Source organism: Streptopelia decaocto, assembly GCF_964273445.1.
Source record: "Streptopelia decaocto genome assembly, chromosome: 5".
Classification (NCBI taxonomy): Eukaryota; Metazoa; Chordata; class Aves; order Columbiformes; family Columbidae; genus Streptopelia; species Streptopelia decaocto.
The window spans coordinates 67,189,824-67,215,994 of record NC_138659.1 but is presented as its reverse complement, the minus strand read 5'-3'; positions in this window follow the sequence as shown (position 1 = coordinate 67,215,994).

Genomic DNA, 26,171 nt, shown 5'->3' with positions numbered 1-26,171 from the left:
TTGGCAGGGTCAGGGCTGAGGCAATGCTGGGTTTGCAGAAGGGCTCAAAACCAGGGGAAGCTTTAAAGCCAGAAAGTGACAGCCGTGGGTAGCTGAGAGGCCTCTGAGGTGAGGCAATAAATGATTAGTGGTTTCCATGATCTCACCTTTTGACTTAGCTGCCCTATTTAGCCTCTGGGACTGTTTACATGGAGCTAGCCCTTAGTAACTTGCTCAGCGTGAGGCAAGAAGTGTGTGTCCCGAACAAGAACAGGCCTTTCACATCTATTTTTAATGCTTTTGGGGCTCTCACTGAACTACTTCTCCTCTGTTTTATCCAGCACACTATACCTGTGAAAGGGTCTTGGTAAAGCAACTGCTTTAAGAGATGCCACTTTACAGACTGCAGACAAAGGCTTGATTGTTAGGAGGGGTTTCCCTAAACAGTGAATAAGAAGGATGAATACATTTTTTTTTATTTTTTGCTAAAACTCCCAAGTGCATATTTTGAATAGCACATACTCAGAATGTTGGTGGAATAAACTCTGAATCCGGATTTGCCAAATCTGGCAGAGGTGAATTTACCAAATTCACAGCAGGGATTTACTGCTTTAGATATTCAAAGTCTGGAACCTCAAAATCCAAATAAGATGTGCAGTTGTCTAATTTTTCTGGGTGTTTGGGTTTCTGCCTGTGAAGTTTTCAAAGCACCTACATCCCTGCTTCTGAACATGTAGAAACTGAGCCCTAGCATAACTGAGAAGGCTGGTACCTATCTCACCCTTAAACCAGAGCAGGCTTCATAGGATGTCCTGCCTGTCAGACCAGGGTGGATTTGCTCGAAACATAACCATTCTTATGGGAAATGCAAAAAAAATGAACAAAAACTCCCTTTCATATGCAGTCAGATATAAAAATCAGCCAGTTGAAAGCAGGATGTCACAGTGTCATTTCAAGTGAAAACGCTGGAACGTTCCTCAGGAATGTCATGACTCAAGTCCCTAAATAGGACAAACCCAAATAAATAATAACAATAACAAACCCAGGACACCTAAATTCCAAAGCAGGGCTTCAGAACTTGTATTTAAGTCATTGCCTACAGAGCACTGACTAAAATACTTTACCTGTAATGTAAAACCCCAGTAATATTTTTCTCCTTTGGTTGAGGTGACTCAACCCTCACCTCCCACAGATGTGCTCTAACCTTTACCACTAAAATGTATGGTTTTCTGAAGTGGGGCATTTCTCATGTTAAAAGTATTTCACTTTGCATGGAACAACTTTGGGCAACTGAGAGTATTTGAGAATTATGCTTTAACCTGTGTTTAAGGATATTAAAGTTCCTTGGAGGGAGGTTGGCTGTCCCACACAGCATAGGTTAGCAGGCAGGTTGCAGGTGTTGCCGACAGAAGAAGGTGAAGAAAGGGGCTTTTCTATTTCTTGTGCAAGTATTTGAACCACAAACCTCATACTGGGATTTTTAGGTGGTTGATTAAGAAAGCTCACTTATACAAAAGTTGTTCGTATGTATTTGGCACAGTCTGAGCACATCTAACTAACCAGTTACCTTACAATAAAAGATCAGTAGATATCTTAGTTTCTGAATCTCAACTAGATTGAAGGATATGGACATGCTCCCTTCGGTCTGTTCAGGCCTTAGGTCTTGTTCAGGAGCAAAGCACTCAACACCAATTTCTTAGCAAAAAGTAATTGCCTTGGACCTCAGTGATGCCAAAATGGATTACATGTCTCTCTTTTTTATTTTTTCCTGGACAATTCTTGAACTTTCATGACCAATGCCTCCCAAGTTTACTTTCAGACTCCTTAGTCAAATGTTGATATTGTTTTCATGCCTGGCTGTGATTTGGTTGTGATTTCAAGTGGCTGCCATGGTAATTTTAAAGTTTGACCTAAAAGTAAGATGTTGCAACAAGGAGCTTGAATCTTCCCAAGCACATTTGTCCTATCCCCACCATCCTGTCCAGTATTACTTGTCAAAGATTTTGACCACCTCAGCTCTTTGATTTACTATTTTCCTCAAAGCTTTTAAACCATCCTTGTTCTTAATACGCATCCTGCATAAACCCTGTGGGAACCCTACAATATCACTGCCCAGGGCACAATGGCTGACAGCAGATCTCATCTAAAGGTTCTCTTTTTAGCATGACTTTTCTGGCCCAAGCTCCTACATGCAGTTGCCCACACATTTGCTAATGTGGACAGATGCTTTACAAATATCTTTGAGAGGAAGGTCGGTTCCGTCTATCAAAAGTTCACAAGTCAAGCTGCACTGAAATGCCTCTTTAACCTCAACCTTAAGTATCCTCAGCATATCATTAGGAAGATTAGCAAAGCCTTTAGCACCCCACTGGATTTCCTTGTGTATGGAAAGGCCTGGCAGATCAAAGGAAACATTACTTCAAATCACTTGTGACTTATCTTGTGCTTACCCTAGCACCACTGACCTCTCAATCATCATATTTTCTTCCAGTAGGAATTGCTTTTAAGAACAACAGTTTATCCTCCAAGATCCTTGTGTTGACCTTTTCAGCTTTCCTACCATTTTTTACTAAAATGTGTAATTAAAAGAAATGAGAAACCAAGTGCTTGGTAAATAAAATGTGTTCAAAATAAGAAAATACTTGTAAGTCATAGATACTTGTTGGTTGTGCTAATGAAGTGACTAAGAATATGAGTAAAGTCATGTTTACTGTTTATAGATTTGTCTTGTACTTGGCAGAAACTCTTCACAAACACTGAGGTCAATGATATTTGACCTTCTTTGGCACTTTCCAACTCGGATGTGAATGACTAAAGAGGGCTAAAAGGTTGGTCCGTGTTCTGCAGTCACATCCCTGTGTGGGTGTGTATGGACCTTTACACCCACAGAGAGACGTCAGTTGAGTGGTTTCCAGCTGCCGAGCCCACCCACGTGGACTGATTGCAGGCATAGGTGCTCGATTCATGAGCATGCTTTTTATAAAACATTATTATTCATCAGCTTAGGGTATTAATCACTTTAATCTATATTTGAATTTCCTTCAGGGGCTTGTTATTTATTCTGTAGGTGTGTTTTAGCATGTTTTAATATGAAATTCACTTTAATTTAATCAGCTCTAAAATATTTTCAGGTTTATTACTTACACTTAAAGCTAAACTGAGATATGGATGCAATAACCAAGGAACGTGTTTTTGTAAATAGGATATTTGACCTTTAGCTCTTTCAAAATTACAGCACTGGCAACTCCTGCCTAAAGGACTCATTTAAAGAATTAAAAATCAGGTGCATAATTGTTGTTCCAACATATCTATTTCAACTGAGCGTCAGCTGCCATTTCTATTGTAAGTTCCATTTTCACGCCTATAGAATTTGATATTTTCAATTATATGGTGTTTAAACTTTACTTAACAAATTAGCATGGCAATTAAAAGTTAAACTAATAAGTGTCATTTGGCAATAAAAGGGTAAGATTTGTGTTTTAAGGCTTTCCTACAGATGGTGAAAGGAACATGACAAAACTATATTTTAAATCAGTTCAGTTTTAATTTAATGGCTGTGACATTTTAAGAACATTTCGAACTAAGCATTTTGTTACGTCCATTTTTGTTTTTTTTTTTTTTCAATTAACTTTCAAACACTCACTGAACCATTCCAACAGCTGGAATATGTATCATCTACCAGATATTAACAATTTCTCATCCTTAGACAGATGGGATATGTAAACAGTCTAATACTAATTAGCTGCAATTAAAATCAGTATCAGGCAAAGAAAAGATACAGTTTTTATACAGCAGTCTAGAATCTTTTGAGTCAGAACCAGAGATATCCTTTAAAAATGTGAGCGATGTAATCCCTAATTCTATCCCAGTTGACTCAGTGATAGCTGTCTTTTAATCTTGACTTTAAGTAATTTTTAAGTAATTAAAAACTACTGTTTACAAGAAGATAAATTTCAGTTATTAGAGTCTACTGGTCTAAGAGGATTTGTGCATAATAAGGGAAAAAATAGTTGCCACGTGATAATTTTTATATATTTGTCATTGTTGCTCTTCCTGAAGATCAGGGAGCGCAGAAGCACAGACCCACCTTCATCTGTTTGTGCTGAAGGACACTTGGCGTGCTTGCCCAACACCACAATTCCTGATCTTCCCACCCCAGTGCGTCAGACATGGTGGTTGCACCACTGGTGAATCAGCCCCCTAGTTTGCAAAACCACTCACAAGAAAAATAAGGATCACCAAACAGAATCTCAGTGTCCCCTGAGAAGATCTGCAGAGGTGGTTTGGTTCAACATGAAGCACTTTTCTCATGGGTACTTCCTGAGGGTGAACGCTATTTTAATAATTCAGTAAAAAATCTAAAAGGAAGGGAAAGAAAATTAATTGTCTCTTTTCTCTTTATACCTAAGACTTAATATCTACACAGAGAAAACCCAGGTAAAATTTGTAATATAAGCTTAATAAGGGTATTTATGAAAAATCAATAGCACTAGACTGAACACAGCTTTACCCAAAGGATGCTGCCAGTTTTTGATTTTTTTTTCCTACATTTTCCTCTTTCTTGGCTCAGTTCACAAGTGCTTCTGTTTTTTCTTTTTTCCCCTGAGGTTCCATTCAAATGTGCCTGGGCATGGCAGGTGACAGCTGATGCCCACCAAATATAACAACATTGGCATCTAAGGTCAAGGTCTTCCTATCATAATGCCAAGTTTTTCACCCCTTCCCCTGGTGTATATCTGTAGTCTGCTGGTATTACTTTGGTTGCAGATAGGAGGCTTTGTCGGGGGGGAAATCAAACAAATCTGGTATCTTGGTGCTTTCACTTGTACCAGATAACCATCCCTTTTCAGGTAGGATCTTAATGGTCCAGGATGTCTGTATATCGTGGCAGTATTTTCTGCCTGGGGTTGAAGCAGAGATGATTATATTCACTTTACTCAAGTTGATTCAGTGTTCAACCCCTTTCCTAAGGCTTGACTTAGCAGCCCAGGCTACTCCTGTCCACGGGCAAGCAGGACAGCACCTTTGCATACGTGCGGTGCTAATGCAGGATTCCTCCTCTGTGTGTGTCTGTTTGTCTGTCCTGGGAGAGGTGAGGAGCCTGCCAGCAGCCATCATGCTTTCCTATGAAGGGGAACCACAAACCCATGTCGATTGCTCCCCTCTCTTCCCTCCTAACACCTTTGTTCACCTTGCTGTTGTAAAGAGAAACCTGCTGGCAGTAGCAGATACCCTTCTGCACTGATGTATTTGGGGTGGATTGGGAAATTTCTGTCCCAGAAGCCCCAGGTATTGCTGCTCCCAAGGCTAATCCTACACAGGCACTTTGACCTTCTCCAAAATCTGTGGTGAGGATCAGGGAAGGAGACATGCGATGCTGGCACAGACCTGATGAACCCTCTTCCCCGCTGGAGGGAAAAGAGTTGTGTAGTGGGCTCCAGTCATATATCGTTAGCATTCATAAAACTCATTTCCTGCCAGGAACAGCCACTGAGCACTGAGAAATCAGAATTTCACAGTAGATTGCCGTGCAAGTTGAAATAAATCCCTGGGGCGGTGCACCACACACTCTGTCTTGCAGCGTGGCAGGCAACACCCAGGAAGCCCTCTAGAGGAGATATTGAACACTCTGTCTTAAATAGCCTTTTTATACACATAAATACTTTATTTTTTATATATGTAAATGTGTGTTTATGAGAAGTAGAGAAGTACCCTGGGAAATAAAATTCCCTGTGAATGATAGCAATTATAAGAAAGAAATACAAGACTCTATTCCATCTCTGTACCATCTGTGTTAAAAAGTAACTTTGAGGATCTATTATAGCATCACTAAAAACTCTGGAAGTGCATTTTTCCTGCCTCTGCTGCCTCCAAACTGAAAGTTAGTAAAGGTTCCCCAAGACTGAGCAATTGGATGTGTTTAATAACAGGGACCATCAGCTACCTACCATTTTGATTCCGTACGAAGACGACCTAAATGTCTTCCTTAGCATTTAGTATACATCATTTCCATGCACTTATTTTTTATAACAAGTATATTAAAATATCCATCTGGGTCTTTCCACTGCACTTTTAACAGTACTTTGATCAGATAAGCTACCTCCTTACTGGTGTCTATATTTTGCAGAGTCAGGTCTTTGCGCTGAATTACATAGAACAGAGTAACAATCCCTCTTGGTACTATTTGGCTCTATAAAAATACTGATGAAAGCCTGACATTTTTAGGTTTTCATTTTTCTGTTGTATTCAGAAAACAAGAAGTTGTTTTCCCAAATAAATGTTTTCTACAAGTTTTCTTTCCTCAACAAGCATTACAGGGCTGAGTTGGGTTAATACACCAAAACTTAGAAAAAAATGAAGTAATTAACTGGGAAGGTGGATGCATTGCAGAAGTTGTAAGATCCAGGAAAACATTCTGCCTGCACTGAAACTGGTATCACAACAAGTTATTGCTTATTGTAGCCCTGCACAGAATCAAACAGCAGAAAATACACTCAAAATCATTTGGTTTTAGAAGGACTAGATTCTGACTATTATTAATGGACCTGGGCCCAGCCTCTGGTACCACTGCATATTACTCTTCTAAACCAGCATTAAATCACGTATTCAGAGTCAAAGGCCCTTCACTTAGGCAGCTCTGTAGCTGGTATGATTTGTTTCAACTCTATAGATTGTTCGTGTATTTAAATTGAATTATAACATTGCAGAGTTGACCTTAGAAAATTTGGTGTGTCCTAATTCATCTTTGTGGTGACTGTCTACTCTAAATCGTAGTGAATAGCACATAATTGTGCCTGAAAATCAAGGCTGAATATAAAACTCATTTTTTTATTGTTCCGGTAGTAAGAGCTATGAACTGTTCAACATATACTACTCTTTACGAAAGACATGGTGCTTTATTTTTTTTTATAACTTCTTTTAAATAGACCAGATTTTTGCTTGTACAAGGTGCCTTTTCAATCTACTTCTCTGTGATGCAATTCATTAAAATAATATTAAGGGGTAAATCTGAATGCTTTTTTCTTTGACTATGCAACCTGTAACCACAACGAGGGCATGCAGATAGATTACCGGTGTGAAAACTGAGGTGTGAGTTTGTGCTATAAAAGTGGCAGGTGCTTTGCATGACTACAAAGCGAAACTGCTCTGTTTGGGAAGACTGCCATAAACACAACGGCCTAAGTGGCAAGGGTTACAGTGAGCTCATATTTATTTTAATATTGTTTGCCTCTTTGCTCAAACAGCTCCCTGGATTATTTTGACCTCAAGTGTTCATTCCAAAAAGGAGCTTATCTGTAAACACCACCTGCATGGTAGAGCACATCATGAGCTGCCACTGTATTGCTTTCTTATCATTCATAATGTGAAAATTTGATTGCCCGTACAGCCAGCCCGTGGGCGGCCAGGCCTACAGATGGCAGACACATGTGTGCACAACATTTGCATTTTATAGCCAATAAAATGAAGGTTTTTCTGCCTCTGTCACTATCTTGGTACAAATTGTCTTTTTTTAGTTGTTGTTTTATCTCTGTCCCTGTAATTTCTAGATTATACTGGTTATAAATATCTGTACTTAATTTTGGCTTCAGTAAGCTGTTGGCCCACCCATTAGATTTTTCTTGAGCCAACATTTTCTTAGTGTTATCTAGTGTTTTAATTCATTAACTTCCCTCCCTAGTGAAGGATTAACTTTCATCTTGTCTTATCTGCTATTATCTTTGTAGCAAAAGTAATTTCTCCAATGTGATTCCTTATCAGCTGGGCTTGTGCAGGTAGATGGTCAAGTCAGAGTTTGAAAATCAGTTACCTCACCCTTGTCAAGGCATTTGCACAGCGACAGTGATGGTGGAGATATCACCCATCACAGTGAGAGCAGGAGCAAACCTGCATTTTGTACCATGCGACTCCATCTGCTTTGTCAACAACTTTGCATCGCCATAGTAAACGTAATGCAATAGTTCTAGCATCAGCCAGAATAGCATCACATTTGCTGCTGACCATCCGATCACTCATTTTTATGGGAGAAAAACAGGAACTTTTTCCTTATGTTAAGTTCTCATTTTCGTAATCTCATTTGCTGGCTGGTACCAGACTTCACAAATTGGACATTTTTCTTTGCATGGACGTACATTCTGATTCTACCATTAAACTTAATGGAAAAAAAAAAAATTGACCCTACCATGTCAGCACATTTTTATAAGAAAAAACCCAGAGCATCCTATCCAAACTCTTGGTAGCTTATAAGTTTATATGCAGCTTTGGTAAGGGCTTTTAAATAAGTGAATGTATTTTAAAAAGGCATTGGTCAGAATTCTATATTATTACATTTCTCCAATTCTGTTGATTTATATATAATCTCACTTCCTCCCCCTGGCCTGTAAAAATGATCCTCACTGCTATTCTGCTCATATAGCAAGAACTGGCTGACTTTAGTTCAAATCAGCTATTTGACTGACTCTATTCCCAGAGTGACCACATGCCAAAAATTCATTTGATAGTTACTCATGTCTCCTAAATCTTCTTCCCCTCACTTTTCCACTCTGTTGAAACCCTTTCTTGACATAAGCATTTGCCCTAATTTAGCAGTTTCCTTGTATACTGTACTTGCCCTCAACGTTGTATACATTTTCTCCTCTTCTCTATAACATGTGGACAGTGTATACACAGCACGCTAAGAAGGATCCTTCTGGCTTCCTAGAAAATTAACACAAATTACAACACAAGCCCCTAATTACCCTGTTTCCCTGAAAATGAGACTGAGTCTTATATTAATTTTTGCTCCAAAAGGTGCTTACTTTTTTTACATGTATAGCTGCCTGGACACTATTTAAATTGACATTTTTTATGAACTGTAACTAGGGCTTATTTTTGGAGTAGTGCTTATATTACGAGCATTCTCAAAAATCCTGAAAAATCATGCTAGGGTTTATTTTTGGGGTAGGTCTTTTTTCGGGGGAAACAGAGTAAAAGTCCCATAGCAAAAAAATGCCCTCAGGTCTCATCTGGAGTTCTTTGCCTTGTGCTTTTCTAGGGGTAGGTAAGGAAGTGGAGCTCATCAGTGGTTAGCACCATCTCTCTGGCACATAAATGCAGACTAACATCATTCAAACACTTTTGGGCTTTGAGTGGTCTTCCCTAAAAATAAAAAAAAATTAAAGGAAAAAGTAAGCCCTCTGAGAATTTGCAGGTAACAAATACAGAGAGTGGTTAAATTTGCTCGATTGCTAAGAACCATCATTCAGCTTTTCTACTTCTGCCAGCATGAGTCAAGCCCTATCAATATTATTTACACATAGTAAAGTCAGAGTGGATACAGCTTCTTTTCTACTGAAAAAACCTCTAAAATACAGTTCTCTGATCCTTCAACATCCTTAGTAGGAAAATTCAAATGGACATCTCAGTCCCCTAGGAAATACTTGCCTATCGTGTTTCCCTATATTTATTGCATAGGTTGAACCTACAAAACCAAGTTGCTGCAATATTTTAACAGCATAAAGGAACTTACATATGGTGTACATGTTCTTAATAATCTTTTTCATTTTCAGGTTAAAATGAAAAATTTGCACATTTTTTAAACCCAATGTTTCAAAGCTACTTTTGTTTCCAAAGTTTAGCCTGAAAAGTTACAAATTCTTTGGGTGATAAATATATTTATTTAAATGTATTTATTTATTTTTGTAAAGATTTTTAGTTTCATTGCGTCTTCTAGTTTGTGTATTTCAAAACACAAAATCTTCATTGAAGCAGTTCCCCAAAAAATAGTAGTAGGTAGGTAGGTAACAAAACTCCTCTAAGCATGTTAAAACATCAAGATTAATTTTTTTAAATAATTTTTTGTTTTTTATGCAGCTTTGTTTATTACCACAAATTACATTTATTGTATCTTCGTACATTTCCAGTTCCCATATTTAGTTGGAAACATTGCCCCTGTTTCCTTTCCAGGAGCAGATTCCTGCAGCCCCCGGAGAGAATGTGGGCCCCATAAGTAATAAGTATTCACTATGTAAGTTCTTAGGTCACTGTGGCCCTTGCCCCAAAGTGCTCAAAGTGAATAATAGTACAATATTAAACAGTGGCAATCCAGTGCTGTAAATCTGTGTGCCTCATAGGATCCTAAATGAGTGACCCCATGGCCTTCAGTGACTTCCATTAGCTGAGGGACATCTTCCAAGAAGCAGATGACTCCTTGTTCACCGAACAGTAGCTTGGCAGCTCTACCTATGGACAATGTCTTCATATTTTCGTTTAGCTTCCTCTGGGTCCATGGAGAGCACAGCTTTATTCACACAGCTGCAAGACTCTCTGACTTACAATCTACTTCTGCAAGATAAGCTCTTCTTAACTGGGTGTGCTGTGGGCTTTTCTTCGGCCGATGACTCTCGTTATCACTTTGCAGCCTGTTTGAAAAGGGCCTAGAACCTCTTAATGAACACTTTGTCTAGGCTTCCTGTCTCCTCTGTCACTGAATGACTAATTACTGATTTCCAGCTATGAATAATTTACATTACACCCTGATACTTAACCTCAAGGGTATTTCCTTAAATTTATGTGCTTTAGTTTTCTGTAGACATCTTCATGCTCCTGCAAAGGCATCACTGAACACCTGCCTGAAGTAAACAGCAACTTCCCAAACAAGTATTTTTAAATATTTGACATTCAGTTGTAGATGTTAAGAAATTTCTCTCTGAGTGCTCTGCTAAATCTAATGTGTCAGATTTCTTTTTCTTATATAGGTTTATTTCAAAATTTCTAGTTTGCCAAATATCTAAGTACCTGCACTTTCCCACACACCAGTTCTTCATTAATCTTCTGGTCTTCGCCCAAAATCTCTCTGCAGAGCTTAGATTGTGATTATTGCAATAAATGTTCTTGCTGCTACCAACCAACCTGGCTATTTCATTATGCTTTTTATCACAATCATTTCTAGTGATCTGGGCTGACTATGAATGCCCAAGGGGATGTTTTTCCAAACATGTAATTATTCTCAGTTTGCCACTTCAATTGCCAGGACTAAACCCCTGGCCGATCTCTTTATTAGTTAGAATTAAAGCCTGTGGCTCTGTGCTGTTGATCTCTCTTGCCTGCCTGACCTAAATTCCAGTGTACACCTGCCATTATGCATTTGCTTAAATCTGGAACAAATTCGGGTACTTGATGTACTGCCAGTCTCAGTTTTTAATTTGGGGAGCCGACTGGGTAAGGTAATTTGTCTCTGCATCAACTTGCGGACCCACCACAGAACTACCATTCGCGTGTTTCTGAGCCAACAAAGCTCCCCGGGATGGAAGGGTGTTTTTTGGGGTGTTCAGCCTTTGCCCAGCACCCCTTACTCCTCACAACTGCAACAGCACATTGGATACGGCTGCTCGCGATGCTGCTCCTGCTTTTGGCTGGCACTCTGTATGCAGGAAAATCTCAACGCAAAAAAATGAGCACAATACTCAGAAGTTGTGGATTAAAAAAAAACACCATGGAACAAACGCCTCTTATAGAAGTCATATTTAAAAAAAGCCCAGTGTAGTTCAAAGCAAAAAGAAGTTTCTTGGGGAAATATGCTCACTGGCTCTACATAATTGTGCTTAGCTAGAAGGGGTTTGTAGCTTCATTATGATTTTTTTTCTAATACATTCTATAATCAGTGTTTCAATCTTGCAAATAATAACAGAAATATTATCCAGCCAAAGCCTTGGAAGAAACCATGCCTCAAAGGCAGGAGGCAGCTAATGCACTTTCAACAGCTCTGGGGCTATGAAATAGGGAGCCACAGTTCTTGCCACCTTCAAGTGAACCTGCAGATTTTTCTTTCTTCTGTAACTCAAACTGGTAGATCCTTAAGGCAATTGGTCAGAAATCTGACATATGCAAAACTTGGTGAACACTAGAATATTTTATTCTGAAGAAATTGGTCAGAGCCATAACTGGAGTTAGACTGGAAAAGTTCACAGCATAAACCAGTCCTCTCCAGGACAGTGTTTGACAGTGCCATCCCCTAAAACAGGATGTTTTGGGTTGTCCTTGTAGTTCTACCACATCTGATCACATATCTCCGCTCCCAGGCCGGGCAGAGGTCTGCTCTTCATTTTCACAAAACAATAACAGGACCAAAATAATGGGCCAGTTGCCAGTATGTGATTAATTCTGGACACCTGGTAGTCCACACAAAAGGTGGAGCATTCTATTATTGGAATTAGACACCTAAATTCTGCCAAAATCCCATTTGAGTGTCTGAATCCTTGAGTGGATCTCATCAAGGTGATATGACCATCTGAAATGTCTAGAATATAAGACAAGTACTATTCTTGGAATAACTAAAAAACATCAGATTCTCCCCTCCTGATAAGAAATGTCTCCAATATGAGATTTTATTTCAATAAAATCTACTGAAATGTCCAAAGGGAAATAGTCTAATTAAAATCAGGACAATGGGAAGAGTTTCCAAGTAGCCAGAAATTTTCATGGCTCAAACTGTATTAAATGCATATTAATTATCATTGTAACATATAATTTCAAAGAATGCTGCAACCAGAAAGAAAACTATTGAGAGGAAAGTTATTAGGACAGATAATAATTATTTGTGTCAGTGCATCATCAGTAGTTTTCAGGTAACTATAAATCTAGATAAGTTTTCTTGTGTTTCATGGAGGTGGAATTATACTGAAGAGTACATCTCGATATCATAGGGAGCACGGGAGACTGAAATAAAACATTCAGTGTCTCTATTTGAAATGTTCACTGTTGTCAAAAATAAAGAGACAAGGAAATAAATTCTTTTCAGCTGTTTGCTCTTAGGGCAGGAAATTTGTCTTTCTATATGCATACACAGTGCAAAGCTCATTTTGGGTGTGACTGTGCTTTTAAAGCTACCATTAATAATAGTGTAAATAAGCTGTTGGCTAAATTCTTAAGTAATTCTGCTTTAAATTCTAGCTTTGGTCTCTTTACACTTCAAAGACAATACATTGGTAACACATTTTAAATGTTCTCTTCATTTAGCTGTTTCCATCTGACCTATTAGGATGTGAAGTATGAGAAGTGTCTGGGTCCCATCTCTGCTGTGCTCAGTTTAAGCTTTCCATGACAACACAATCATTGAGTTAATGTCTATCTGCAGGAACAGAGGAGCTTCTGGGATTAAACCAAGATGGTTTAATCGTTGAAATTAGGAAATGGGGTGATGATTGCTCCATTGTTAGATTTACTCTTGTAAATAGTGTGGGTTTAAGTCCTTTGAGTACTATTTTGATACTCAACCATTAGGTTGTTTGGACTGATACGTTCTTTTGGATCTGTTCTACTTTCTATAAGTAATTACTTACAAAATCTGGGTTCCTCTCCTACTCTGGTTTCTTTTACCAACAGCAAAATCTCTACCCTGAACTGAACATTTTTTTCCTCAGAAGAATGTTCTCAAAAAAATCTTTTTAATCTTCAAAATTTTTACTTAACCCTAGCAAGGAGAGAATTTCAAAACAACTTGAAAATCCAGAAAGAATCACCGGCTTAATCACTATAATATTTGTAAACTGTGCCTATGGCACAAAGAGTCTAGACTGGATAAATGATCTGGCCCATTTATTTGGCTAATTCTAGTCTAATTTAAATCATAACAGTTCCTCCATTTAAGACGGCATTTCCCAGAGCAACACTGCACATTCCTGCTGGTGGTTGTTAGAAGAGATCGTCAATGGCCTAGTGTCCCTGTTCCCACAGCTCATGAACACAGCAGGACCAGTGAGCAGCACCACATCTTATGAGCAAAGCTCTAGCTCAAGCTGTCTTTTAAACCTTTACAATTAGTCATGAAGTGCTTATGGCAAAATCTACATGAGGTGAATAAATATGAAAGGATTAGAGACAGCTCATAGGAAGCTGGTGCCTACAGCCCTGTAGTTTCCTTTGAAAATCACAGCAAAATGTATTTCTGCTAATCTCTAATGAAGAGGAACAGGGCCTCCACATTACTTGTGTCTTTCCAGTCAAGTACCCAACTCCTCTGGGGCCTTTTTGCATTGTAGCCTTGGAGACAACCGAAAAAAAATAAACATTACTGAATCCATGCCAAGTGTGAAAACAGGATAAACAGCCTTCCAAGAGCACAGAAAACAAAGATAGGACAGGAAAATAAACAAGGACAAGGATAGTCCTATTTCATTCTGAAGTGGGGCTTACATAAAATAAATGGTGATAAGATTGCTTTCCAAGTGGAACATGAGAGGGAGAGGAAGAGATTGCGAAAGAAAGAGCATTTATACATTAAATATCTGGATTTGGCTCTTACAGTTATGCTGGAAGCTCCGAAGTTTCCAAGGCATCTTGCAGTGGAGTATACAAATGCCTAAGAAAGAGTAAAGGTGTCTTGGATCAGGCAGCACCCAATATGTTTATACAGCCTTGATGCAAAGGGATGTGTTTATTCAAGCTGCTGGCCAACATTATATGTGCTAGAGTCTGTTAGGGAAAGGAAAGAATGTATTATTTGTAACAGTGGATGTTATATATATGTATAGGAAAAAATAAGGGATGCTCCCATGGAGGTTGCATCACAGCCTCACCCTCCCACTCTTCCCAGCACCACAGGTGCCTCCATCCTTGCACATCTGTGATCATGCTGTGCAACAGGAATCAGAGAGCCAAACCAAGCTAGACACCGAATATTTCTTCTTATGGGTTAGATTTCAGCCAGGTGAATTCCCTGAATCACTGGATGGCAGTATTTTGGAAGATAATAGATTCTTCTAAGAATGTGGCATCTCATTAACTCAAAATATATATAACTGAAAATTCCATGATCTTGTGTGTTTTAATAGTTGCAGAGTAATATTTCTGGATTCTGCAGTGGCTGAGAAAGGCACATTTTTCTAGCCAGAGCCTTCTGGCTCTAAACATTGGAGCTACGTCCCCTTGCTAGATTGAGTTGCATTTCACTATTGAAGTGTAACTCACGTAAGGGGCTCATTAATCTGCCTCAAGGAATTATTACTGTACTTAAAGTACATTGTTTTGCAGGCATTATTCTGAGGTTTTTGTTTTGTAATAAATCTAGAGTTTCTTTGTCTTGCTTTATTTTGTTTCAGTGCATAACAACAACTCTGTTTTTTCTTCCCCAGATCTTTTACTACTTAACATTTTCAAAGCAAAAGTTTTTGTTTGCATAAGTATAAATATTATATGTATACATTTGCATACCTCAGAACACACACAAAGAGATGAAAGAGAGTAAAGGGAGAAAATGAGAGGAGCAGAATAAAGGAGAAAAAAAATCAGAAAAGACAAGCTTTCCCTGTTTGAGTCACTGCTGCTCTTTGACTCACATTTGTGATGTCTTTAAGGGCGCTTGAGATCATGATTCTCAAACCATACTTGGGAAGATCCAACTATCTGGCAGATGATTTTGTGGACATTGTGGTCCAGTCCCACAGCCAGTGGCAAAGCACCGTGACAGGGTCTTGCAGAACGTAGGTTGGCTGAGTCTGGCTCCAAAGGTTGTTTGGTTTCTTTTACGTTAAGTGTGGAAATTACCTTTCAACATAAAAGAAAAATCAGGTTTTTAGCAAGAACATTTCTGTCACTTTCTTGTCAAGACAAAAAAGGAAGTAATGGGTATGATTTTCTATTGCCATTTTTCTAGACATTCTCTTGCAGGTTGGTCCTAAACTGTTTGCATAAATCCCAGGGAGTGGATGGATCCTCACGAGCCCCATGGGAAAGAGTTTTGGTTGATCTTGATGGAAGCTATGGGTATAATAAGAAAAGAAATAGCTACTCAGCAGATATCAACAATGTGAAGGAGAAAAGATTTTGATGCGGGCTGTATTTAGACATTCAGCTGTGGTGTGGGGAGAATGCTGCTTCACACAGCAGTTCACACTTTATCATGTGGAAACTGAATTATTTTCTTATTCAAACAAAATCTTGCTGTACTATCCCTAAGACAGCAGTTCCTCCCACTGGAAAAGCCCAGATGCCTCAGCTTTCATTCTTGTGATCTGACCACTTGGCTTCCCTGTTCACTTAATTTGTTTGCTTGATGCTATAACTCAGTAAAAACAGAAATTTCAATAAAATCTTCAAAACATTAAATAGAGTGGATTTTGAAGATTCACAGGCTGTGGTCTTGGGAGCCCATTAGCCTGCAGTTTCACTGAAGTGCTTTGCATCTGAACAAATTTAAAAACAAATATATGAAAGAATTTTCTTTTCCATGATTTAAGCATAGTTTTAAAGAACACTTAGCACCTACTAGCTTTGTGTAAATGTATCAGCTGTCACCCGTATTGTCTAGTCTCTATCTGTATTACCCTGTATTTACCATCTGTTCCTTGAATTGAACCTCTGTAATGGATTATGTTTAACATTAATTTAATGAAGAAAAATGGACCTGTAATCATGTTTTTCTAGTAAACTGTTGTCTCAGCTCTACCTTTAGTGTCATTCAGAGCAGGTGGGAAATGGCAAGGGATTTTGTGATGGTGCCTCAGCAGCTAAAGTGGGTCATGGATGGGCCCTCTGGAAGGTCATTCTCTGAACCTGTCAGGATTATCTAGTTCACTGATGGAGTAACCTGGTCCAATTTGCAACCCAAGGAAAAAATCAGCAGACTAGGGCATGCTGGAATTCCTGAACGATGCCATAAAATAATGAATTGCTTGTAGAACTGATAAGTTAAAAAGGATACACTTATAATGAACGTATCTGTTAATTTGAAGGTTTCTGTTGGATGAATCAAAGTTACATGTGAGTGAGTTTAAATGTGTTCACAGCCCGGTGAATATGCTGAAACTGAGTCTATGTTCATCAAGCCAGATCAGATGGTGAGCTGAGACTGATTTCACTTGTGTCTAACCCTACCGTGCTATTATACACACCTTAAAAAGCTCCTCAATCCTATTGACTTCATAGATAGCAATATCATGGAAAACAGGAGGTCGCATTATACCTGGAACCGAATATCACAAACCAGAATGCTGTACCTGTGGTCCACCATGGTGATTTCGTCTTCCTAACCACTTGTAGACTCCAGCACGCTCTCTTCCATTTCTCTGGCACGCGCTTGCAGTCATCCTCTGTTCAGTGTCCTTTCCTCAGAGACCTCATTCTGATGTTTGTACGACTTCAAGACTGGGGAGAAAAAAAAAGAATAACCAAAGCCAAGATGCCACTGTTACATCGAAGTATCTTCTCCCATATTTCTACCTATTGGGTTCTCCTGTTTAACATCTCTAGTTAAGTCCTTCAGAGACACCAACCATGGGAATGCGCCACAGCCAATTGCTTCTACTTACATCAGCATTAGGGATATATAGATATAGTAAAACAGTAACACAGTTAAGCTACTTCTACCCAGATTTCTCTTTTTACTTTAGGGCTGTGTCCTTCCAGGATCCATTTTCTTCAGTACCTTTCAGTGTACAGTACCATCCCATTTTACCACTTAAGAGTCACACCTAACAGGACACCAACACCCCATTTTTTCACAAACAATTTCTGGTTTCCTTTGTCAGCTTAACACCTTTAATTAGCAGGTCAGTGTGGAATAAAATGGAACAGAAATCCCTGTTACACAGTCATAATGACATTGGTCCTAAATACAGCACTGGGCCACTGACTAAGACCAACCATTTTTCTAGACTGAATACAATTTTTTCTATTCTGTTGTTACTTCTGCCACAAATCCAGACTGAATTCAGTCTCTGAAACCTAGTAAAAGTTTTACTTTAAGCTCTGCTCTCTGGCTGATATTATTTCCAGGAATTAATGAGACCTATCCATGCCCTGCAGTTGAGAAGTCTGCAGCAGGGTAATCCTCACACGAGATAGACCCCAACTTAAAGGAGTTATCTGACTGGTATTTGTGGACCAAAGTCTCTGGTTCTGGGTTGTTAAATCACATCTCTTTGCATGGGAATACATGCAAAGAGATACAAAGTTAGAGACGGGCTCTCCTGATGTATGCCAGTTTGCTCACAAATCAGGATTCATAATTGCTAGAACCTCCTTCCTCTAGCCCTGGAGGATCATCAGTCACACTAACGGATGATTCTATTACACACAGGCATAGTGCTGGAAAAGCTGAATTTACTGTTATTTCATAAAAGCATAATCCTGTTTCAAAAAATTAAACTGGGTTAAATGTCATGGATCTTAATGGGTTTCCAAAGTTTTAATATGTTACATTCTACTTGGTATGGCATATGTTATAACTTATAAGGATTAGCTCATGTAACTTCTGTCCAAAAAAATCTTCATTTTAAATATAATTTTGTCCATATTCAAAGTTGAACTGCTTCACAAAACCCTGCAGTGGTTGTATGTGATAAAGGATCCCAATCCCTTCCATGCTGCTGTGCTCATAGACTGAGCTGGGAGCCTCAGGAAAAACTTCCTTATCACATGCATATCCCACGCACTGCTAGGAAATGCTGTATTTGTATCATCATATTCAAGAGTAAATAGAGCAATCACTAAGGACTTCCTTCCAGGCTTTTTGTCTGAATGTATAGGAAAGCTCCTGTTAGTTTTACACTGTAAGCCCTTGACAGAGTACAAAAATATGGAACTGCCATGAGAATATGTCAAAACAACTAATGAATCATTCACTTTTCAGACAATATAGCATATTGCAGCTGCAAAAGACAAAACTATACTGGTCAGTCAGTATTTTCAAGTGATGCGTTAAGATTTTTCAATTTGAAATAGATATCTTCAAGTTTTAGCAAAGCAAATGACAGGGACATGGATAGTTAACCTATTTGTATCAAATTAAACACCCCAAAAGATGGAAACCCTGAATCTATGAGCACTTCTATAGAATTCCAGCAAAACAATGCAGCCCCAAGTTCACACGCACAGGAGATGCTTTTGGAGACTTGCGTGCCATTGAGAAGGAAAAGCCTGGTTTGCATATTGTTTTGGATATTCTTCTGTGCCTCCCAGAGAACATACAAACAAAAAAACAGAAAGTAAAAATATACAAATGAATCTCCCAAGAAAATGTCACAATATAAAAAAAAAAGACAAAGAATTACCTTTGTTTGGAAAAGTAAATACGAAGAAAATCTCTGCAAACAAACTTCTTTTAGTGATATGAGTTAAGTTCACAGTCGGTCGTGAGATTCTGAACCATTGCTTCCATTTCAGGAGGAATTATTGCAAGAAATTCCTCATAAACCTGGTGAAGTCTGTTACATTTGACAGGACGACAAGGTCTACGGCTGACTATAGGGTTAAAACACACCACCACGGTATCTGCTTATTGCAGTTTCTTCAGGAGAAAACAAGCGTAGCATAGAAAGCTGTAACTATTTATAGATAAATAGGAAGTTCCTGTTATTTTAGATATTGGTCATGCACCCATGGAGGCCGCTCTTCCAGGTCACCAGTTAAACTATAACACAAGAGCATCAGCTGGATCTGATGGACGCTATGAACTTAACTGAGTTTCTTAAGTGTCCAACCTAAGCAGGAGGTTCAAGACACAGCTGTGAAGGTCAAGTCCATCTGGAAGCTTGCTTTCTGCCCAGGGTATTTTTTTCCTATGCTTAATATCCTCTAGTTCGCTGATTTAATCCTGGTACTTTTTCCAAGAGTACATAATTATTAAACACTGTACGCTTGAATATATCCTAGCAGGATCTAGCAAAAAAAACTAGAGTTTTCTATCAGCTTTTTACCTGTGACAAGTAAAGTCGATATCTAGGTGAGTGATGTATGCGGAAAGGAGCTCCTAGAAGACACCAGTCACTGCCGCAGTGCCAGCATTTGGGCTGCATGCTGTGCGAATGCAGAACATCTGTTAAAATGCAGAGGAGGTTTTTACCTTGAAATACCTGCAGGGAATGTCTTCACTTTTATTCTGTATTCATTGGTGTAGCTGAAAAATGCAAAAAAAAATAAAAAAGAAGACATTTAAAAACTGAATTTAACAAAAAGACAGGGTCATTCACTGTAAACCTCTGGACATTTTCTATACAAAGGTGTCTGAAAAATTATTTTTTCCTTCACATATTTAATTGGAAATGCTCTGCTTTTTCCAGCCATTTCTTCAAGTCACATAACTGTGACCACACTAATGTCCCATTTCTTCTGTATATCTTGTATTTCAGTACAGCACTGTGAAACAGTAGACTGTAAATCCGGGGAGTACAGAGCAAATGTCAAAAGAAGGGATTAAATTGTTAAAATGCACAGAACTGTTTCCTTTCTCTCTGCTTCATTTGTTTGTTCGTTTGTTTTTGTTGTTGCTGTTTGTTGTTTTGTTTTGTTTCTTTAATTTAGAGTCAATGAGGGAAGATCCAAAAAGTGGCCAGAGCCAGCAAATAACTCCAGCACTGTTAAAGGGAACATACATAAAGGACCATTTAAACATGGAGCTTTTAAAATCTTCATGGTTTATATAATAAAATTGAAATGTTTGAATGTTTACTTTCTTACCTGTTTTTCTTTTTCTTCATTTAAAACCACAGTCACTGCGTTCTTTCCCTTGATTTCCATACGGGGGACTGGTGCCACAGGTGCTGTGAATCCTTGCTCCAGAAGAGATGCAAATAATAAACTGCATAAAAAGTTGCTTTGGAAAGAGTTTCTAGCAGTTAGCTTCAAATTCTGGGCCTGCTAGCCAAGAACATGGATACTTTTTGAGTACAGTGGAAATATCTAATTTTAACAGATGAAATAAATGGAACTAAGCATGTAATAAGGGTACTATTCGGTACAAATACAGCAGAGATGGTCCAATAAAGATTACCTAATGAGCATTAGATTGCCTCCTCTAGTTACAAAGTGAAAACAAATAGCTCCTAACAGTATGTGTTAGTAACAGGCCCTCAGGAAATGCCCAAACCTTAAGACATCAATCTCCAGTGTAGAAAATTTAATCTTTTATTTACTAGCAATGATGCTACTAGGCACTCCTTGTATGAATATCAAGAAATCATACAGCCTAGTTTTTCACTGTCTTGAAAGAAGTGAAGACAGCCATGAGAGTACTTCCAGATGTTAAATGAACCCGCCACATTTCACAGATTCAGGGTTTTCTTTTCAAGACCATTTATAGAACTTTGGAAAGAGCACTGGGTATCATGTTAATAAAAGGTAGGGAGGAGTGGTTTATTTTTACAACAAATTAAGGACATGACTTAGGTTTTTTCAATCACTGTTAACATCTTTAGTCTAAAAAGGAAATAGCTCTAGGTACCTATAACTAAATAAGTTCCTACCACTATATTAATGGATTTGCCCATGTCCTAAACTTGGATGTAGCAAGTTGTAAGGTATCCAAACATGCAACTGGGTTTGATGTTATTATGAAGTTCACAGAATTTATAACTATTTAGGCTGCCATGTTCACTGCAATTAACTTTGTGATCCTTTAAGTATTAATTTCCAAACAATAAAAACAATTAGAGAATGGCTGATCAGAAGTATTGGACAAAAGGGATGTCTCTGTGCAGTTGCAGGGAAACACACTAAGGTCACACAACCAGATTAGCACAAAGCAGGAGCAGTAGCCACTGTGTTCTATTATGATGCTTCATACAGTATTTATCATCTCAAGAAGAATGGAAGATTAAATACAAATGATAATAAGAGAGAGAGGAAGATTAGGAATACCCACATATTAGAATAAGAGTATCATCATTTAAGACAAAATTGAATTAATTCATTTACTCTGAAGTTGAATTTAGTTTGGTGCGAATTGGAAAGAATGATCAACATATTTAATATTTAGCATGGTCTGCATTTTACATCAACAGGCTGTTAATAAGCCAAGTCATTTTGGTTGCCTTGATCTTACCTAGTTCTGATTAACTTATATCTTTATTCAAACATTAACTCACTCATGGCATGTACTGCTCTTCAAAGACTAATCATGGGGTAGATTAGATGAACATGGAATGGATTTAGGATATCAAGTTCTACTAAAGATTGTAGGTGTACATTCAACAGCAATGCACCTGCCAAAGGGAACAAAACAGGGAAAATAATACAGAAAACAAACCCTTGCCTGCTTAGTTACACAGCACCGTAGTTCTACTGGGTGACAAAGAACTTTTATGACAACTGGCAAGCGACCAGGAATTTTAATGATCACTCTGTGAGATGTCTCTGTGGGACAATCATGGTTATTCAAAGCAGGTTCTGCTTCATGAAGTTGGTGACTGTATAATAAAGTCATCTTCAGGTCTTAATATATAACTTACTCTTGTCAGATAGTGAAAGTAGCTGCATTGTTTATGCACATATTAGTTCTGCTGTACAGGAGCAAAAGTTAGTGCAGGTTCTCACAATGAGAACAGTGAATCATGCTTTTCAAAGCCTCATACACAGCAGGTCGAAGATGCATCTGAAGCTGAGCTTGAATTCTTTTCCTTTCTCCCCTTTTCCCCGTGATAGCTTTTTTTAAAAATAGCCATCTGGCATCCCATCTGCCTACAAGTCCAATGTTATAGTTTCTGGAGTTGCTTTTATCTCCAGTACTGTCTTTGTGAAAGAGACAAGAGTCCCTCCTGAAACTTTGAATAACTTGGGCTCTTTTGGAAGTGCTGAAAAAAAAAAATAGAACACAAGGATACAAATCAACCTTTTTAGTTATTAATAACTCTGAAAAAAAAAAATGGTGCTGAAGAAAAATGACACCACCTGTTCTTGCCTTCCAGGTGCTTGAAATAATGTAGTTGCTCAGCTTCAGGGATTAAGGGAAGATATGGTATTTGCCTGCTGCTGTTAAATAGAGAGTCTTTAGGGATTCCGGAGGCCACATGAAAACACAGAGGAGAGAGGAAATAAATAATTTCTACAGAAAGAAAATCAGTCAGACCATCTTCATAGTTTTCCACTCAAGCAAGAGTGTAATACATGTAAGCCCAGTTGTTTTTTTTCACAAAGAATACTGTTAATATTTCAGCCAAATATTAAGCTTAGTTTAAGAGACAGAAATCAACATATTTTACAAGATAGAACCCATGCACCTTTATTATATAGCTTCTCACATACAGAAGGACAGCTGGTGCTGGGCAGGGCACTACAGGACTCCAAGAAATCTAACATTCCTCCTCAAAAGTTGCAAAGTCAAGCCATTCCTTACATATTGATTGTAATGAAAGGAATTTTGTCACCCATTTTCACCTTGTTCACCTGTGAGAGCAGCACCTGATCATCAGCCATTGCCTGTAAATATGTTGATGGTCTCTGTACTGGAAAGATTTTAGCTGAGTGAAATCCTTCAGCTGAGACACAAGAACCTGTTTGAATGAGAAAGCTTATTTTCTCAGCAGTCTGGTGGGAATTTGGCATCCTGCTCTCTTAAACAATAAGAAAAATCTCAACTCAGATATAAATCTAACAGCACCCAAATATATCACATGCTGGAAAGCCTTTAAGATCACAGCATGAGCAGTAGCAGATGAAGCAGAAGAACCAACAGCATCACCAGTCAGTGACAATGTTACAGAAGTCTTGCATTTATACAGTGCTTTAATCAAGAGAGGTTTTACACCACAAAGTGGTGCACAAAGAAAGGTTGTGTGCTTTTGCAAAAAGGGAAAATAGCTCTAGAATTAAATAGATGGGTTTAGGCTTGTTACCACAGTCAATCTCTCCTAAATGCTTTCACCCCACTCCAAGGATGGGAGTGGGAGGCACAGGACACAGTAGGGTTAGCCAAGATTTCCATTTCTCGCAAGAGGACTGGGATTGCTTCAGCTACAATGACATGGAGCATAGATTTATGCAGCATGTTTGGAATAGCACTTGTGTTAAGTAATATATACTGCTTAATTTATTTATTTTTTTCCTAGCTATACCTATTTAGAGTAAAGAAAACAACAACAACAACAACAAATCAAACAACAACCCACAGCACACACTTCAAGTTGTTTAAGATACATTTGCATGAAATTTCTGCATGGTATGTATTAGTCGTGTCTGAGGATCCTGGCTGATCTCTTGTTGTTTAACCTTTTTTAATGTCACCATGCACTTCCTAAAGTTACACTGCATCAAGTAAGGAATCAATGGAAAATTGCTGATTTACACCAGCTGTGAATTCATGCAGGCATGTAGTGGAAATATCTCATGCTTCTTGTAGTGGAAAAAATAAACCCAGCATTTAAATTGATCTCTGTATTATTCATGTTGTCTGTGTGTATATAGAGCAACATGATGTCCTGTTGCTCTTTACAGCTTTAAGAAATCAAGAGGTGACTTCAAGGACAAAAAGTCCCTTCTGTCCCTCCAAGAAAAATCATGAGTAGTCAGCTAGTATGCTTTCCCTAGAAAAGTTTTTAGAATAATGGATGAAGTGATACAGAATCTGTAGGTAAATTCAAGTTATAAAGTTATAGTTGTATTTATGTAAGTCGAGTTATTTATATCAAGTTTAATACAGCCACAGTTTCAATCACTGTTATTTTAACTTATATATTTAAAAATTAAAGAATTCCTTAGGTTGCCTGCCAGCTGTATCGCAGCCACACAGGCTATCGTGCAAGAGATCAGTCATTTAAAATCAGTGCATGACAAAGTGTAGGAAAAAGAAATATTCCCACAAATGCAAACATTATGAGGGAAGTGCTCTATATGTTGTAAGCCACATAGTCAGCTGGCTGTTTTAACTGAGACATTCACTTCTCTCTCCATGGTTATAAATAGCTTTATGAAGGGTGCTCTAAACTACCCCAAGAACATCATTTTAATATTCCACAATTCAAATGTTAATTTACACATGGTGAGAGAATATAATGCTAACATTCAGATTTGGAAGCCTCTAAAACCCAGATTGTCCTGATGGAAATAATTATGATGAAAGCAAAGCAACCGCAAAACTGACTTCTAAAATCTTGGGTGACACCAGAAGTCACTTATCTCCACCATGCACCAAAGCACAAACTTTCACCTCATTCGCTTAACTTGTTCAGGAAGGTCTCTAGTGTAAAAAATGAACTCCTGCCTTGATTTCTATGACAGGTCAATTTAGTCTTAGTTTAATACTGCTGGGGAGTTACCTTTCAGGCTGATCAGAAGAGCCAGAAAACAGTAGTGAGAGAAAATGTCTAGACACAATCCAATTAGTCAGGAGATGCTGTTAAAGGCAAATTTCAATTACGGCTCAATTATTAACTGTGGTCATGTTATCCTAAGATAAATACACTCAGTCTAAAACTAGATGTACTAATTTAGCCTTTATTGAAGGGTCGCTATAACAAAGTGTTTAGGCACAAAATGCCCAGAGGAAGCAATGAGAGCCCTTTGTTGAGGCTGAGATGCTCATGGTGAAGACCACAGTGAAGCCAGCACAGTCATGAACTCTTTCAGCAGCCCTGAGGGCATCACACCAAGGATGAGCCAGGAGTTGACCAGCCCCTTTGGCCCTGGCAATGGTCCCTGTGCATAAAACAGGGGAGAAGTGGACACAAGGACTGCCTAGAAATATTGTTGTACCAAGATGACCAAGCCTGGGGACACCAGCTCAGTAGGAGTTTCTGGAGCCAACCAGCAGAAGAGCCTTGCTTTTCAAGCCATGATGTGATTTTTCCATCCCTAGGATGAATTTCTACTCCAAAACACAGGGACCAGTTCCTTGTGTAAGAGGCAGCAACACGGTGCCCAGGCAATAGGTCCCAAGCTTTGAGCAAATTTAAGTGCAAAAGCAAGTTTACAGATGGGTTTGAGAAAACATGAAGGAAGTGGGAAAGGTTTGAGAATGATGGCTCATTTTTAGTGTTAGGAAAGAAGGTCCTACTGTTCTTTGACTATTGAATATAAGAAAGCTGATAATGAGGAGGCAAGAGAAAAATCTACTGGGATCATAGAAAAGGGAAAACTCTTCCAAAAATACAAACCTGGGTTAATGGGCAGTATGGCTTATGCTACATAAGTACGGACCTGAGCCTGTGTCTTCCAAAAGAGTGACCAGAGAGCAATGCCAGGCACATAACCCATGCATGAGGAATTTAACATGCAGATAACTGCAAAACTTAGCAGATTTTAGAACAGCTGAGGATTTACATCTCCAAGTGAGTCAATGGGATCACAGATGCTCAGCACTTGGACAGCCAGGGGCTGTGTCTGCCGTGATCTGAGTAGCTCCAGTCAGGGAGGAATCTGGTACTGCTCTGACAGGATCTAAAACAGGCTGATTACTGCTAATTGTTCCACTTCCCACCATATTACCTCCATATGTTTTTGACAGAAGG